The sequence below is a fragment of the Mus caroli genome, chromosome 16 (assembly GCF_900094665.2).
Source record: "Mus caroli chromosome 16, CAROLI_EIJ_v1.1, whole genome shotgun sequence".
Lineage (NCBI taxonomy): Eukaryota > Metazoa > Chordata > Mammalia > Rodentia > Muridae > Mus > Mus caroli.
The window spans coordinates 39400504-39420198 of record NC_034585.1 but is presented as its reverse complement, the minus strand read 5'-3'; the positions used below and the strand labels follow the sequence as shown (position 1 = coordinate 39420198).

General features: G+C 38.3%; 1 long non-coding RNA gene across 1 annotated transcript in view; it reads left to right on the top strand.

The window, feature by feature from the left end:
* The window catches only part of LOC115029568, a 163803-nt gene that overhangs the window by 101786 nt on the left and 42322 nt on the right, over positions 1–19695 (top strand). Inside the window, exon 2 of the long non-coding RNA XR_003835127.1 lies at positions 5834–5920. This is a non-coding gene — a long non-coding RNA (uncharacterized LOC115029568). The remainder of the gene's footprint in view (positions 1–5833; positions 5921–19695) is intronic.

Here is a 19695-nt window from a genome sequence, read left to right as displayed (position 1 = left end):
AAATTCATACATCTCACCCAATCCAAATGGAGCATGGAGCTTAATTCACACATTATAGGTATGAGGAATTTACTCAACCAGTCAGGTAATTTACATAATTTTCATGTAGTATGAGAGAGTAAAGTTATGTTTGATGAATACTTGAGAACTGAGCAAGGGCCTGTGTCAATAGCTGCTAACTCCTGGAATAAGTAAATTGGTTAGTTTGATGGAACATTCTGTGTGTCCCCAGCTTGGTAGGTCAAACATGCAGAGATATTTTTCAAGGGTCTGAAGAGACTTTTGACAAGAACCTGCCCATGACTGCCTTATGGGACCTGTCTGGTGAGTTAAGGAAAGAAGAAAGGAACAACTTGGAAGAATATGTTTGTGCTGTCAAGGAAACTTCAGGTGGATGATCTTCAAGAGTTAAGTACAGGGAACGTGGTATCAGTGCTGCGTGCTGCATGTACACACATGGAGTTGGCACTACCACAGTTGTACAAAACTAAGGGCAGATGATGACAGTGACAGTAAAGTAACACCTTTCTATACAATGTCTCTCTCTATCTTACACACACACACACACACACACGCACACGCACACGCACGCACACACACTTGCCTACAGATGCAAACAGATATACACATGCTTCTGTCCAAAGAGGACCCACAGATGATGACATTTTATTTACTTATTTTGAGTTGGGATTTCATGAACCCAAGACTTACTGTCTTGCCCAAGCCTCTCAAGTGCTAGAATTACCATTGTTGTCACTATGCCTGGCTATATAATGACTTTTCAGGTCATTAGACATAAAGTACACTGGGTAATAAATGAATTTTATGAAGCACAGATGCTTTAGAAAATCTGTAATTTAATACAAGAAAATCAGGACATTTAGTTAGAAGATGAATGAAACAATCATTTTTCTTCCACTCCCATAATAAATACCTGGTTTAGTTTTTAAACAGGAAACACATCTTAAGTATTTAATAATAGGAATATGACAAATATAATTTAAATGAGCTGCTTCTGATAATCAATAATCTTGGCCTAAGTTCTCAATGTCTATTTGTCTCCTTGATCATTACAGAAATAGGATGCAATAGATCTTTAACAAGTGTTACATTTGCTGAAAAAAATCCTTGGCCCATGAACAGGAAAACACTTACATGTCTATCTGTCTTGATATCCTCAGCATAAACTGAAGGAGAAGATAATGCAAGAAAGAGAATGTTTGGGAAGGGTCATTCGTGGAATGCCCAAGGTTTGTTCTTGTAGTGTTTACTGTGATGTCTGGCGTCTAGTGGCACAAGACCACCATTGCTTCCTCAGAGGCCAGTACCCTGCATTCTGAACATGCAAGTGATTCCTTTGCCTCCAAAAGAGCTTTATGACTTAGCCATTACTGAATTGGAACACTTGATTCAATTATGTTTGGTTAGGCCCTAGTCACTGATGGGCCATTTATAGACTCACCCTAAAAAATGTGCTACACATTTTGGCTAACACGTTAACTATTGCCATAGTAGGATTTTCAAGAATGAATGATTGGAATCATTTTATTATGATAGATAAATTAGTTACTGTTCTCATTTATATAACGAAATACCTAGTAAAAGCAACCCAAGTGAAGAAGGGGTTCTTTCAAGCCACTGGTAGAGGGTCCAGTCTGTTCAAGCATGGTGGCAGGAACATGAGGCATGTTGCATCTGCAATCATAAAATAGAGAGTGAGGCAAAGGGACTCTCAGCTCCTTTTCTCCTTCTTATTCAGTGCCTGGACCTCTGTCTATGAGATGGTGTCTCTCACATTGAAAGGGAATCTTCTCTCCTCAAATAAAGCCTTCTGGAAACTGTATTGTAGACATCAGCACTGTGTGTTTCCACAGTGATTATAAGTCTGGTCAGAGTCAACAGAAACTAACCATTCGCCATTAATATCACTGTTTTGACCACCTCAGTTCTTTTACTGCTGGATAAAAGACTTTTAATTCAAATTTCTACGTGGGTCCAATAAACACCTTGATAAAAAAAAAAAAAGAAGCATTTAATGTGGGGGTGGGTTGGGGCCAGGAGACCAATCATTGCCTTGTCTTTCAGATTTTTCTACTACCATATACCCCAAATAAAATATGGAACACATTAGTGAGACTAAGATTGTAATTTACTAATTTACATGTCTTATGTTCATAAAAAGTTTTTTATTAACAAAATTTATAAGTTAAAATTTATAAGTTTTATTTGTCATCTTTGTATCAAAATACCCAAGGAAACCATTTAAAAGAGGAAATCTATGTTTTAGGCCATGGTTTCAGGTGTTTTGGTTCATAGCTGGTTGACTCCCTTGGTTTAGATCTGTTTTACTAAGGTGCAAACATCATAACTGAAGGACATACTCAAGAAAAACTACTTATTTCATGATAGACATGAAGTAGAGAAACAGACAGGAGGAAACCTGGAAGAAGATATACCTAACACAATCATGAGCCTAGTAATCTGCTTCTGTCAATCATACCCCACTGCCTAATTATCCACTAAGCTATGAATGATTCTATTGATCTAGTCACCTCTCAGATTTTCCCCCGCAGTGAACCCAGCATTTATTATATCAGCCTTTTGATGGTATATCTCTTAAACAAATAGTAATATGTCATTATGAATTTGATACAATGATATAATATCACATTAATTATATACCCATTCATTTATTTTAAAGTTTATACATTATTTTGAAAAGTTCACACTGTTCTCTATACCTATTTAAGAATTATTAATGTACATTTAAAGTTGAGTAAAACTTCTAATTCTAATTTGTTATTTGGGTTAAAGATCAGGGTCTGTGTATTTCAGAAAGAATAATTAATTCTGGCATGGATATTTTGTAAATTATTAATTTAAACACATGGACTTGAGCATTTATTAACATCTATGAAAATGTTTGCTGAAGATTTGATGCTAAGTAGTGATAAAGAAGTCAAAGTATTGTCATGTATTCCCTATGCATGTCTATTAACACACAATGGTATATATCACCAGAACTGAGTCTTGTGTTCTACAAACTCAATATTCAGATGACATTATAAATGAACAAATCAGCCTAAAGAATCACTCAAGTGATGAAATATTAGAAAAGTGGTGGATCCTCAAACATACAACTGGTACCTAATCTATGGTCACTGCTCTTATACAGGACTCCTGGGCAGTGCAAAAGCGGTCATAGCTGTTACTTAATCTTGGTTCTCGTGATTTAGATATTTTGATGACATGTCAGCATAGGGCAATCTAAGTAATGAAATTTACATTAGAACATATTAAATATGAATTTATGTGTTAAGAACACCCTACTTTGAAGTAAAAGACATTATAATACAATATGGCATGATACATGAACCAACACTAGATAAGGAAGAAAAGATGACCAAGTCCAAAGAGAAGAGTAGAACTTAGCACTCGATCATAGCTCAAGTGGTCCAGCATATTAGGTATTACACAAAAGGATCCAGGAAAATGTGCTTAACATAAGAGGAGAAACTGTTTCTTGGGGTGAGGATGAAGTTGATGAACTATAAAGTGTTCTAATTTTGCAGACTTCAGATTAAATCTAAGATTTTGAAGCATCTTCTGTAAAGAACTGGTATCAATCTCCAGAGAAGGGAGGTAAGCTCCTATTGCTGAAGATAGAATGCACTTCAGATAGAGGGGGCCCTGACCTGAATTCTCCTCTCTCTCAAGATGAGCTTTCATGATGCCAGCAGTACAATGCAGGCTTTCAAAGAAGGAAGCAACCAACAGCCCTACCAAGATGATACCCATGAGCCCTAGCAATGACCAGCATAGCACAATAATCCTAAGTGTATTGTAGTAGCATGCATGCCTTGGTGGCAACAAACATCTCTCTAATTGTACTGAAGGCACAGTTAACAAGAAGAAGACCATGCCTGTATATATTATGAATATACACATATATTAGGAATATTTATATAAGCCTATATATGCAAAATTAATAAAGAAAAGAGATCATGGATTTGAAAGAACAAAGAGAGATATATGAAAAGGTTCTGTGAGAGGAAAAAGAAGGATTATATGGTGTAATTATATTATAATCTCAAAAGTGAAAGACATAATTTTAAAAATAATTAAATTAGAAGGCTTTTTTAAAGAGGAGGAGGGACTGGTAACAAGGCTATGAATTGGTGGTGTTGTCACTCTGGTAGAATGGATACAACTGATTCCTCTAGTCAAGGATTTCAGCTCGAGATAGTACACTCTCTTTGCTCTCCGTTTCTAACTAATGAATTCAGATTGAACAACATCTTCTTTTTTCTTTTCTTTCACCTTTTCCATCACTCCTGACAACAGAAACGAGACAAGAGGGAGGATCTCATGTACCCAAAGCTGTCAAATGTAGCTGAGGGTGACCTTGACTTCTGATCCTTCTGCTTCTACTGCCCAAGTGCTGGGATTACAAGCATTTGTCATCAAACTCAGTTTATGCTATGCTGTGGACCTAACTGGATTGTGTGTGCTCGGAAAGTGCTCTATCAAATGACCTATAATCTTGTGCTACGTTCTATTCTTCCCATTGTCATTACTTATCTTTTCTCGTAATCACCCTTATCTAGTGTTTTTTTCATGTATAATTCTACATGATCTATTGTAATGGGAGTTACTGCTTTACTTTAGTGCAAAGGAATGTGGAAGTTAGAGTTGTAATTGGATTAGATAAATTACAGTTACACATTAGTCTACCAAGTATCTCTGCTGAGGTTTGCAAGTCAAGACTTTAGACACAGCCGCATCCCCTCTGCATTCCCTTATTAAGAGAGCATTTTATAACCCAAGTTAAATAGTATTTCCAACACCTCTGTACTTTTAAGAGATTTAAGATATTATCTTTCAAGCAAGGGAGATGGCTAAATAAATAAAATCATTTTTGTGCAGGCATGAAGACCTGAGTTTATATCCGCAGGAATCACATAACAGCTGAGCAGGCATGGCTGCCTCCTTACATTCCCAACTCTCCGAGGGTAGAGATGGAAAGTTTCTTAGGCAAACCCTCTAGATGGATTAGCTGAATCAGTGAGCTCTGGGTTCAAAGTGAGACCTTGCCCCAGTAAATAAAGTAAAAAGTGGTGGGTGAAGACATCTGACAAAGCACTGGCCTCTACTTGGCATATGCACACATAGGCAAACAAATACACATATGCATGTATGCCACATGCACACATACATACACAGTGAGAAGGGAAATCTTTCAAAATGTACATATGTGATATTTTCGATGTAAGGAATAACAGGTTATCTAGCTCGTCTTTGTAAATATAAAATGTGATAAGAAATAGCAGACACTAACAGGATGATCCCAGTGTCAGCCCATATTGTTCCTCTTGTCATGGATGTACAAGCATTCCCTTGTCATGTAGTGTTCACATGCACATGTTTCAGTAATTACAATAGAAGAATTTCCCCCCGCATTACCCTGCAACAAGATTTTCAGGCATACGGCTTCAAGTCAGATAGTCTGCTATTTGGGATTTTTATCAAGTAAAAGAAACTGAAAGCCAGATGTGAATAGCCATTATTTAGTTGTTAAAAACAGGTTTACTCAATATCATAGTGAGTAGACGTCCAAATTTATGAATTATTAATCATTAAGAATAGGTATAAAACCGTTTTCCTACATTTCTATGCACTTTCTTCCTCTGGTCTGGGAATGAAGACAGGAACTCTTCACATAAATATAATAATCACCAAGCTTGTGCATTTTCCCTAATCTTTTTCTATAACGTGCATTAATGAGGGGTTTCAAAAAAGAACTCAAACCTTTCTTTTCTTTTCTTTCTTACAGCTTCCATTTTCTACTTTCCTGGGCACCTGGCTGCTATTTCCTAAATGCCAGTGTGATTAATGAGTGCCAGAGATAGCAGATGGGAAGGTAAGTTTCCCCTGTCTGACTCTTATATTAGCCAGTAGGATTTCTTGTTATTTCCCATAATACTCCATTCAGCTGATCACTAAACAATTAGGTACAATGAGAGAGCGAGGCATTTGGTATTTGTTCAATACAAAGATCTGCATCCGAGATTATCCAAGACTGAGCTGAAAAACATCATCAGTGAATTCATTTACTAATCTTCCTAAAACCTCAACCACGAAATATTTTCAAGCTCTACACTTGATAGACTGCCTCCACCGCTCATCTCTAGTGATTTGTCCCCAGACCTAGCTATGGGACCCTTACTAGACAGTGTGAAATTTTAAAATACTTCTTCCTTAACATTGGTATGAAAATTGGCTTCATTATGCTATAGACTGTGGTAAATTCCTACTGGGTTTGCAAAGAAATCCTTACATTCCATTTGTGCAGAGTCCTGAATGGTGGTGGGCACACTCCCTGGAGCAGCTCCCATTATTTGGGGACTATTTTCAAGTCAGAAGCCAGTGGTGCCTTTAGATTGTTCTTTTCTTCCTGTGGCAATGTGTCTTTTGGTCATTTTGCTTCTCACAAGAGCTCAGCAGGTGGCTGTGGCAAAATGAGTAAAAATCAATTCTATTTTGGTGGTTGTGGGTAATAAAATCAGCTATTGTGATGATGGAGAGGACTTGGACGTCCCTGGCTGTAATGAGGTTTATGGATTATCTGTGCCTGGGTGATCAAGGCTCACCTTTTCTCTGTGGGAAGCTGGAAGATGTCTATGAAGGAAAAAAAATCCGGCTTTATGAATTTGTTTGGCTATCACCTTGACTGTTCACTTTTCTTTAATCATAAAAATGGTGGTAGTAAAAGCCCAAGCATGATATGTAGGTATAAAATAAGAACAAAACTTTCCCTCTCCCACAGTCCTGCTCCCAGGAAGTAATCTGATTTGGGATGTTTCTGTTTTTAAATTTCTGGTTAATGATCTCTATTGTTATCAATAGAATAGCATTTTTAGTTTTTTGACTAGGAACCAAGAATCCAGCCCACTTGAACAACCAGGCTTCTCTTCTGTTCAGCCTCATTTTAATATTGTAGCTCTTTCATAGGCTACTTTTACAATTTCAAACAGTATACTCTAAACAAATACTGTAAATGCTTATGAAAATATAATTAATATACATTCATATGTAGTATATTAGCCATCCATAATCTATTTGCATATATCTACTGTAGATTATTTTTTACTTTTTACTACGTAAGATAAATAATAAATATTTATTGTCTATCTATATTTGGTTTATAGAGTTTATCTTTAAAAAACAAAGTTAAATAAATTGTATAAATGTTCATTTAGCATAATTCAGTGTGGATGAACCTATGCAGAAGCTAATGTTTGCCCTGTATCAAAACCAGAACCCATTAAGAACTTTCTAGTGAAATGTCCCAAATCATGCTCTGTTTTTATTTGTTTTGTAAATATATAATTTTTAGTACCTTCATGCATAACATATATTAAAAGTTTCAGCATTTTGTGGATTTTATATGCAAAGAATAATAAAATTTCACTTAATTCCAAAATTACTAATACTCTGTAACAAGAGTTTATGTTCTTCTTGAAAACATTGTTTTTCAATGTCCTCTAACTACCTACTTTGATGTTGTTTAGCCCATTTTCTGGATTTATTTCTTCATAGCTTTGTCATATCTAGTTTAACTCCATAGCTCTAGAAATCTTTTTGCTGATCCTTCATGGATTTTCTTTCATTTTTTATTGCTTACCCTAGAGATACTATTTTTTTTTCAGAAACACTGGATAAAAGATTAGATATATTTGTATGACTGAAAACAATACCCTTTTCCCCTGTATTGTGTTGACATTTGGGCTGGGTATAGTATCATAAGTATATACTGAGTATATTGAATAGGTACATACATGGAAACCCATGTGGACAGGTTCTATATATTTTTTTTGTATTGTCCTTTGGTGTCGTAGATGGTGACAATTTGATCATTGGTTTTGTTAACAATATCCCCTTCTCTTTTTTTTCAAAAATTTAAACAACACTTTTCTTCCATCTTTGAAATTTGGATTCTTTTATTCCCCTTACTTCACACCGAGCTAGCACTGAATGTGAAGATTTAGATTTACATTAATTTAAATTTTATTCTTCTCTCCCATATTCATTCCTTGTAAAATATGAATTGTGCTACCCAATCCCTAATGGCTTCTTAACTGAGTGTTCCTATGCTATTTTCTACCATTTTATATGTTATTTTAAAAATCCTAAGAAAAAAAGATAATTCTACCATCGCCCACTTCTTAATATATTTTCTGTTGCAATGAGAAAATGCCCAATGCTGGGTATCCTATACACAAACAAGGTATAAGACCATATTGTAGGTCTTTATGTCTAAGACCATGGTGCTGTCAACTACTTGGCTTCTGTGAAGGCCTTGTGCATATGTATCACATGATGAGAGTGCATATACAAAGAGAATGTTTGTGGGAAGTAGAGAGATTTTATAACAACTTACTCTTTCATAACTAATTTAGGTCTAACTTGTAAGATCCAATACAGTTTCCTGAGAAACACATGAATCCACCCATGACAATTGTATCTTCTCTGAAACATCTTTCAATAAACTTTATCTCTTAAAACTTCCATCATCCTGGAGACCAGTCATCCAAGCATATGAACCACATGAGAGAACCCTTTATTTAAAAAAAAAAAATTAAAAAGGCAATTACACTTTATATTCCTCAAGTCTCTTTCATATTGACTGGTTTATTTATTTTGAAATAGCAGTGCTTTTTACTTTTTGCAATTTCTAATTTTGTGAATTTCTCTGAACACACTAAATAAAATGTTTTCAAATTTTGAATCATTCCTTATTAAGATCAGTAGTTTTAGTACTTCCCTAACCCTACTTTGGTATAGCTATTTTTTCCCTCAAAATCTAAATCTCATCAATTCTAATACATCCATTCTTCTGAAACCAACATTTTAATACTTCAAAGATCATGATTCATCTTTGAATTAATAATATTTTACACCATAATTGAAATGCGTTATTCTCAAATGGTATATAGAATAGTATGTTCTATTATAGATTTCACATCTGCTTATAATTAAACAAATTGCCAATTGGCAATCTGTAGATAGGTTTTATATCTATACATGTTTTGTCATCTGCTTTGGGCTTTTAGACAGATATTTAGACTCACATACCCCCGGATTTGAGCTGTTGACAGTGGGTTTTGATTGGCAACTTTCAGTTGAGGTTGTATGAGTGGAGAAAGCACAAGGGCAGATGGAGAAACCTTTGTTCTAGAGTGTGAGGCACAAAATAGCCATTCATCTTTGAAATCCAGGATCTCATTCTGACACTAAGTTTTTATACTACATGCTGAGACAGAGGTTAAGAAGCAAACATTAATTATTGTTACTGTTCTCTAAGACACTTGCCATCTGGACTTTGCCTTACTCCTGGTGATGATTCATCTTGTCAACTAGACAGGAGCTAGAATCACTTAGAAGTAATTTTTTTTTTCCTGTGGATACCTATAAGGGTATTCCCAGAGAAGTTTATGAGGACCAACCCTGAGTGTGGGTAGCATCGTTCCATGGGAGGGTGGTCCTTGATTGAATAAAAGAAAATGGTGAGGATGGCACTAGAATTAATGTCTCTCTCTATATTTCCTGGGTGTATATGCAATGTGACTGGCTGCTTCACACTGCTGCCATGGCTAGAGCTACTATTTTCCCCACCATGAGCCTAATAAAGTCTATCTTCCTTCCTTCCTTCCTTCCTTCCTTCCTTCCTTCCTTCCTTCCTTCCTTCCTTCCTNCCTCCCTCCCTCCCTCCCTCCCTCTCACTACCCCTTCCTTCCTTCTCTCCCTCCTTTCCCTCCCTCCCTTTGTTCCCTCCATCTTCTCTCTTTCCCTCCCTCCATCCTTTCAACAGATATTCTGTCGCATCAACAAATACACTTCCCATTCTTAAGCTCACACGAGACTTAATTGTCTTTGGATGGTTTGAATACAAGCAGATCTCCCACCAGAGTGACAGCATTTTCATGTGCTGCTTTGACTCATGCTGTCTACTCTGATTTACCTGTCGGTAGTATCAGAATGACCAGTGTTCCTTCTTCAGTTAGCTTACATCAGTAGGTATCAAACTTGTCCGCATACTGCAATCATCATGACTGCATCAAAACCCACTGACCTCTGTATCTCTCTCCCAGAGATTTTTCCCCCCTGGGTTGGGATGGTTAAACCTAAATCTTAGGAAAGTTTAAGAGCTATCTGCTTAGAGCAGCTCTGAAATTGAAAACATCAAGAGGAAGCAGGATACAGTATTGATCGCAACTCTGTAGCCAAATAGCCTGAGTGTATTTCCCAGGTTTTTCACTTAATATTGTGTGACTACAGGCAACTGCATTTCTCTGTGCATCAGATTTAAATTGTTGGTATAACTCCAGTATACTGGCAATTTGAGGAAACTACAAATTGGGCTGTAACTATAATAATAATGGTCCATGAGATTTTTTTGTAGATTTAATAAATTGATATTAAACAATACTTATATTATACTGCTATGTAAGGATAAAATAAATATATCAGTTACTGAGAGTAATTCTTATCTCGTAAAATCTTGGTCTCTTACTCTTCAAAATTCTAAATGCTTTGCTTTTTCAGTCCATCCTCAGCTTTCAGCATTTTCATAAGTATCCTAGACTCCATAGTCCATACTTTTTGCAACATCCTTAAGTCCTTAGCCCTGTTGTTTTGCTGGACACAGCCATTCATTAACTCATCCTTATTGTTCTATTCCTCAGACTATTGAACATTGTTGAGAAAAAAATGGTGTCATTTCAAGTTTAGAGTCTCATACCCAGTGCTACAAAGGAGAGCAGCATTACCCTGACAATTTTTCACCTGAGTTTGGTGGATTCTTGCATGCCCTACAGGTTCATTTAAACCTCTTCTCTTTCTACAAACTGCTTGATAGGGTTACTCTCACTCCTAGGAAATGTCTTTGTCTCCTATTAAATGAGCAAAGACTCTCAACAAGCGACCCTAGCTTTCTCCATGTAGATCAGTCTGTGCTCTCTGTGTTCCTTCTCCTTCTAGACCCAAGAACATCACACTTTCTGCTCAGGAAGAAGTTGTTTTCTCTTTTCCTCTTCCTCTGTGTTCTCACATTCTTTTACCTGGATTATTTTTCATTTTAATTTTTTTATTACGTCTTTATTTCATTTACATTTCCAATGTTATCCCACCCGCTCCCCCACCCACTCCCCCACCCACCCACTCCCACTTCTTGGCCCTGGTGTTCCCCTGTACTGAGGCAGATACAGTTTGCATGACCACTGGGCCTCTCTTTCCACTGATGGCCGACTAGGCCATCTTCTGATACATATGCAGCTAGAGACACGAGCTCTGGGGGGGGGGGGGGTATTGGGTAGTTCATATTGTTATTTATAAGCATGTTTAACCTTCTCATGGTGAAATCCTTCTTGCTTAAAAACTACCATCCCTGTGTCCTTCCCATCACAGCTAAACTATTTGAGGAATGTAGTATACTTATCTTCTACCTTGTCTCAGTGTCTTTCTCTTTGTTCTGTTGAAATTAAATGACTCTGTCACAAGCCAATAAAGTTTCACGATGACATAACCTCCAAATGCATTGATTTTTCTCCCCTTAGTTTTCATCTCATTTGCTTGTATATAGCAATGGATACAATACATATTTTCCTGTCAAGTGGTGCTTTTCCTGTGTCTTCTAAAACATTGTTCTCCTCTGTTTTTTCCCTTTAATGCTCCCTTTCAGACTTGTCTGTGGGTTTGTTTGCTTGCCTCCTTATTTACTATTGGTGTGCCATATCATGTGGCCTTCCTACCTCTGGATTTCTCCTCTAGTGCATTATATTTAGTAACTGCTGTGAATAACTTGTACCTATAGCCTCAAACTTGTCCTAATCCCTCATTTCTTTAGATTCAATTGCCTAACAATATTTTTCCATTTGGAAGTTCTGAGCAACTACTGAAATTGAGGGGGTCTTTTTGCCCCTCACCAATCTTGTCTTCTTTAACATATTAGTGAATGGTTGTAGTAATTAGCAGGTGACCATTTAGTGAGTAACTTCTAAGACACTCACTAAAGAGTGACTCTAGACAGGCTTCTGCATCCTGTAGCTTCTACTTCTGGAGCCATTCTCTTTGGCCCAGTGATGCAGCCCAGTGTGAAGAAAGAGGGAGAGCAGCTCCATTAAGTGTTCTGAAGGTAACAGCCCATCCTGTGCTGGAGGAAAAGCAAGCTACACTTCCACACACTGATGGACCGTTTAACTCCCATTCAAAGGCATGGAAGTTGCTATTGGGAAAGAAAAATAAAAAGAATATTATATTTCAAGAGAGTACAAATCCAAATGTGTTACTTTTATTTTTAGTAAGTGTAATTATGGCTCTTAAGAGATATCCCAGGCCAGCATGATTGTCACTTGGAACTCAGCAGAAGCACAGACTCTTGTTCCTTCTTCCAGATGTGCTGAAGATTGGGTGGGCAGAGATCGGTGGTGTATTGGATGATGCACCCTGGACAGTTTTCATGTGGGTCAAAGTTTGAGAACTTCTGGCCTAGATGCATATCTCTGATATAGTGGTATTGAGGAATAGTTCATCAAAAATAAGAATGAATACTGATATAAAATAGAAAGACTCTCAATTGCTATAAAAGACAAAGTGGAAATCTCTATGAAATGTGTTAAATCAGAATTCTTTCCAGATAGTCATTCTCTCCTTGCCAGAGAAAGTTTGGGGTTACCTGTGTCTTGGGCTCTGAGCCCCTGACTAGTTTTGAAGAGTATGGGCTCCCTTTCCATCTTCACCTAGCACTTTTTATTCCCCAGTCTTCCAAATGCTCACAACACCCTGGATCAGTCCCTGGATACCAACTAGAGAGTTTGCAAGGAGCTTGGCTTGAGGATATCTGTGAGGCGTTCGAGCGGGAACTGATGAGTGTTCTAAGTCCATATATAGGCAACATGGGTGATAATGGAAATATGTGGGTCTGGCTGTAACTTTTGCTATATCCCGTACATGGCAGGTATGAACTAGCATCACATACTTTCTTGCATATTATTCTTGATTCTATGTGGAGCTCTGTGGCCACCAGTGGTTTAGAAGAATGGAAAGAAACCATCCCTCCCCACTCCTTAGAATGACATGGTAAGCTGCAATCTGTAGTCTAGAGTAGAAGATAAATGGCTGGCATCATAACATCCAGACTTGAATTCATAACTGTTTCTTGGGGGTTAGCATGCCATCAGGGTAGCATTGCTGAGGAGATTTTTATAATGTTCCCCAGTCAATTGACCCTAACTGGTTTCTCTCACAGAGCCATGAAACAAAACCCAGCCCCTTTATGTGGCTCTCTCACAAAGATAGAACCTCATTCTAAAGGGAGATGTCTAAACCTTGGGTGACATAGTAAATACAGCTAGGGAAATGGGTTTTATATTCAATTAAAAATAACTTCTTACAGTTGCTTTGAGAGCAAAATTTCATTGTTGTGTCTGACAGATACAACTGTGAGGAGCTGAGGTTTTCAGGGGAACTATTTTTTCTTATGCTGGGGAGCCTGTAAGTCTTCTATACCGTGAATCATTGCAGCCATACAAAATACTGGGCTCATGAGCCTCAGAAGTGCTGAAGGCAAATGATATATCACAGAGCCCTTGCATGTCAAGAGGCAGAGTTGGTGGTTATTGGAATTCCCACACTGGTTAGCATTTCTGGGTTTGTTATAGATGGCTATAATATAGTGCACAAAAAGACAACTGGAGATATAGGCAGGTGTCATGTCTCCGTGGCTATGAGGTTATTGGGAAAAGAGCTGCCTGTATCATAATGCTAGAAACAGAATAGAAACACTAGCCAGGAGAGCTTCAAGGAGAAATGGTTATGATAGCTATGTAATATTAAACATGGGTGGGGTTTCTAAGTGAATTTTCCATCCTCAACTCTGCTAAAACCAGCACTCTCTCCTTTAATCTGATGGACATCAGCCAGGGTAAGGAAGAAGAAAGGAAATGTAACTGTTTCCTGAAAAACAAAGTTTCCCCACCCACTTTGCCATGGAAACTAGTGTAAAAGATTATCACAATAGCAGAAAACTTCAAACACAGATTTATGGGGTTTCTGGAGTTGATGGCTTTTGTACTCCAACTCAGGTTATTAGGTAGTCACTGATGTCTATGGAGCTCAATATCCCACCAAGAGAAAACGTGTATAACCTATTCTCATGGGCATAATCGAGAACGGTCATAATGAGACAGTGGTAAGAAAGGTCCAATATCCCACAATGTCTTTCCTGGACATCTTCAGTGAGGGTCTTTTAAGCTTAAAATGCTCCCAGGATTACTGAGGATCTCTGTGGGAGTGACAGGTCTGGAAGCAGGAAGTGCATTTTATTATTGACTACTGAACTACCAGAGATCATTGTTTTGATGTTGTTTATTGATGGTGTGTATCCTGGAGGTTGATTACCCTGGGCCAGAAATGGGTATGTCTTGGGCCAGATTGTCTTCTTTTGTTCCTTTGTGTATGCATGTGCATGTGTGTACATGTTAGTGTTCTGTATGGTATTAGGAAATGAATATAAGCTTTGTGGGTGTTAGACAAATACTCTACCATACAGACAAATCCTAGTTACCCTATTATTTTTATTTTGACAAAGGATTTTGCTAAATTGCTCAGGCTGGCTATATCTCAGGCTATAGAAAAAGCTAGCCTTGAACATGAGATGCTCTAGCCTCTGTCTCCCAAGTACTTTGGGTCACAGACCTTATCTACCAGGCCCTACTGGACTGGAATTGCTAGAAATAAAAATGGCTTCTGGTCAGTTATAAAAATCACTGAGTTAGTTATAGCCAATTTGGAAAGCAAGCATGGAGTCCCATTGTGAGTTGTAAATGAGGGTGACTTGTTCAAAATGATGGGCCTACTCTGGAGAGCATGCAAACTGGAGGTCTTCTGTTTTCCTTCTTCACGGTCAGTTCTTTGATGCCTACAGGGAACTCAAGACACACCATGATGTTCTATTTCTTTTCTAGAGACTGTGCCTTGGCTACTGGTAAGTCAATAAGGCAATGACAGGAAAGCTGCTAAGGTGGCCCAGCAGGTAAAGGTACCTACTGTGAAGCTTGACAACCTTTATGAGCCTCAGGACCCATAGGATGCAGAGAGAGAGCCAACACCCACAAGTAATGTCCTGACCTCTAGACATATGTCATGGTACACCTCCCCTGACCCCCAAAAGAGGTAAATAAAAATCCAACTAAAAATTAAAATAAGTAACATTTAAAAAAAGAAAATGAAGTGAAATAAATAAAGAAATGGAGAATAGAAATTTAAATTAAGAACAATATTCTTAGAATTTTACTGAAATGTAGAATGTACAATGTGTTCAGGATGTGAACACAAGGAGACTTGATGACCCTGATGGTTTGGATCTGGAACTGTCACACTGTGAGGATCTGAGGGAGAAGTTTCCAAGTATCTGCATATTTCAGAATGGGTGTGCTCTTTTGTGTTCCTCACCATACTCCTCACTGATTAGGAAAGTGGTTCTGAGAACTGATGCTGCGATTCTCAACACAGTCCTCAGAGCTAAAGACCAAATACCTGTGCATGGCATATAAGGTCCCTTCAGTCAAAGCCTTGAGACTCTCTGTGGTCTCAGCTTTCTGCAAATTTGTAGTTTCCCAAATGGTTCCCGGACCATTGAAAGCACAAGATATAAAGGCTTGCAAGACAGTCTACTATCTGAATCATACTTTCTGAAAAATAAAATAAAATAAACTATAAAGATCCAGTTCTCCTTCCCCAGACAGAACAGCTACTGTTCATACTTCTATAATAGCATCCAGCCATTTGAATCCCTTGTACAAGAACCATGCCGTTCTCCTAGGTACCTACAGCCTAAAGTCTGAAGTATCTATGAAGCACCCAATAAACATGGAATGAATAAACCATTGAGCAAATAGGAACCTGAGATGCAACAAATATAATTTCTCTACCCAGGAAATTTTGTAGAGTGGAGCCCAGGGATGATAATGAAATATAGACAGCTTGGCCCCCTGTCTCCTCAACAGCCTGCTACAAGTTCTACCTCAGATGAGCATTTTTGTTTTGCATCGAGTATCTATAGCTATATATAAAGTGAACGCCTGGTGAGTGGGTGGAGAATGGTGCTCACTCCTATTTAGTGAAATGTGAATATGTCAGAATCACAGAAAATAGAAAGAACGAGGTCTATGCAAAGCTGTCAGTTTCCATGCCTGTCTTTAAAATCTGAGATGGTGCCGAGATGGTTCGAAGTTAATATTCACATCCATTTTATCGCATCGAATAAGATCATTAGCGAACAGTGTTTGAATGCTAGCTATTTCCTGACTGACAATAGCCATCCGGTGGTGCCCACTTCCCCATATGCTTGGGACTGATAGAATTCTGATAGTCTGAAAACAGTGGGAGGAAGGAAGTAATTAAAACTGGAGGGGAAGCTGCGGGCAAGGGATAGGCACCAATTTTATCTCACACAAGAGTATCCCTGTACCTATTATTTTAAAATGTATGGGTGGGACAGTAATACTATTTTTAAGCCCATTTTATGACCTCAAGTTAGCAAACAGTCTTCCTTCATGGAATGTCTCAGAAACCCCTGAGGGTGGGCACTGGTGTTTAAAATAAGCTTATGTCGTAGATTAAGAAAACAGGAAGATGTTAGGTCTGAATACTACACATGTAGAGGAAACTGGAAAGGCTGGCAGGGTAAGCCTGAGTTTTGTATCCCAACCTAACAGTAATTTATTTGCTTCTCAGCAACCCAAGCAATACCTGGCTGTCAGCAGCCACTGCCCTTACTCAGTGTGGGAGGGCAGGGCATGGAAGGTGGGATGGTGACCTGACATCAGCATCTCTGAGTGCTGCAGAATCTCCTTGGGCAGCAGCTTTGCACAGGAAGATGGAGGAAAAGAAGGTGCTAGGCAATAATATATGAGTATTGGAATGTCAAAGCAAAATGCCTTAAATTGCACTGTGTGCACATGGTGTGGTATGCCATGTGAGCTCTGCGTGTGTGTATGTGTTTGTGTGTGTGTATGTGTGTGTATGTGTGTGTGTGTGTGTGTTGCAGTTTGTTGTAGGTATTGCATCCATCTTATTGTTTTCCCCGGGGAAACAATTGTTTTCCCCAGCCTCACTGACCTGTGAACTCCCCAGAAATACCCAGGCTGGAAGGCCAGGGAGCTCAGAAGGTCTCCATCCCCCAATGCTGTGGTCACACTCTCTCATACCCAGCTTTTACTCTGAGTGTTGCAGATTCAATCTCAGGTCCTTGTGATTGCCTAGCAAGCACACTGACTCTTTGAGCTATCATCTCAGCCCCTGAAATTACAGTTTTAATTTGAGGACTAACCAATTATAGGAATTATATTATTCATTCAATTTCTGTGTTGTTCTTTCTCACCATTTGGTTAAAGTTACAGCTGCTCCTGTTCTTGGGTGTAGGGTGTGATTACTTTGATGATAGGCGTACAAGACTGATAGGTTCTTTAGGATTCAGTGGTGTTTCTCTCTGTGCACAGACTGAGTGGAGAAGGATCTAATTCTATAGCAGGAAGGTGCCCCGAGACAATGTCTCAGTCCTTATATGAAATATTCATATGGTGTCCTATAACTACCCCTAATATCCATTTGGGTTTTATATCTTCCTATGAAGCCACTGAGATTTTGGAGTTTACCTGTTATAGCAGAGATCTATATCCCTGCTTCAGAACCTTTCACAATTATGGCTCTGATGATCCTGCTTACCATGTTCTCCGATGCCCCCCATCATTCTTGGAGCATCTTCCTGTCGTTACCCCTCCCGTTTGGGGCATGCAAACAATCTAATCATTCAGAATGTCAAAAATGTTCTTGTGGCTAGAATAGTAATGGCACTTAAATGGCTCAGGGGTCAACAGAGACACTCTTTTTTTTTTTGTTTTGAGAAAAGGTAAGAGAATTGAAGAAACATAATGAACAGGGTGTTTAGTCATTATAATATTCTCCCCCACAATGATGCATACATGTCGTTTTCATAAAATTTCCATGTCCAAGTTCAGGCAGTCTTCATTTTTGATCTTGAAAACACTTGGATTTAATTAAAATAATGGGCAATTTAAGCAGTTTTGAACTTTCAATCTAAGGTGGGGATGATGGAATAACTAAGGGATTAACACAAGTACTGAATTCCTTGCAAACCTAGAGTATAATCCTGGAATCTAACATTGAAGAAGGACTAGACATGCAGACATGCTGGGGGGAGAACTTCCTAATGGTCTATTGTTTATTTGACTTTCAGTATTTGGGTTGTCATTTGTTTGTTTTGGTGGTTGTAGGAACTGAACCTAAGGCTTTATATATACTAAGGAAGCATTCTATCTCCGAGCTACATCCCTAGCCTGCTTCCCTTTTTAAGGTGAAGTCTTATTCCAGCTGGACTTTCACTCATTCTGTGACCCAGGCAAGCCTTGAATTGTGATTGCCTTGAATCAGCCTCCCTGAGTCAGGATTTTAGGTCTGCATCATCAAGCCCTGCTGCATATTTGAATGAGAGGCTACAAGTCCTCTCATTCACCTGAGTAAGATGAACTAGGCCACTGTGCCCCAGTCTAAAGGGAGTGTCACCTCTAAAGATTAATAGTCTACCAGGTACATTTGGACTCACTTGTTGTCAATCTGCCTTTTCTATTGCTTCTACCCAAGGATAAAAGAGGGATCCTTCCATCAATAATGATGATCTTCAGCCTTCTATATGTTCTCACATTTCTACTGCCTGTGTGGGGCACCTCTGGGTATGTAGCAAAAAAGTCCTCTTAAGGGTAGCCCTGCTCAGGCATGCTGAGTGAAAGAACTTGTACGTATAGCTATATGCAGAATGCTGAGCCTGAACAACACAGTCAGCTATGGGATGGCCACTGGCTGACTCAGATAGAAAGAAAAGAATTCTGCCTACTCATTTCTGCCAGAAGCTATTGGTAAACTATCAGAGTCCCAGAAACAAATTTCAGTTGCTCCCCCAGCCCCAACTTCTGATTTTTCAGGGAGATTCTCCTGATTGTTCTGAGTGGCCCATCTTCTGGGACATGTTAATCCTCAGAGGCAGTTGCTAAAACATGCCTTTGACTTCTTCTCTTCCACCCTTTATATCTATTATTTAAACTTGTGTTTCCATGAGGACACTTCTATTCCTCGTGCACACAGCGGTCTACTGTTTCTACTGGATTTCCTACCAACTCTTCCTCCATCTCAGAGGGATGTTATACAAGACTGGAGGAAGTTCTCTTTACTGACAGTTTGAAATAAAAAAAAATTACAGGAAAAGTACTACTCGTCTTAAATAACATCATTACTAGCAAGCACATTCTCTTCCCTGTAAATCCTCTGGCTTTTATTTACTTATTTATTTGTTAACTTATTTGCTTATTCATTGATATTGATGTTGAGCTTAGCCTGCGGTGTACACGAGCTAATGGAATATAAACACATTCTCCCACCTCTGGAAATATTGGAAAACATTTCAAAGATTTGGTCAATTGTTTTTGTTAGTTTTTCTTGCCACGAAAATGGTACAATTTTCACTGTGTATATATACATATACATATACATATACATATACATATACATATACATATACATATACATATACATATACATATACATATACATATACATATACAT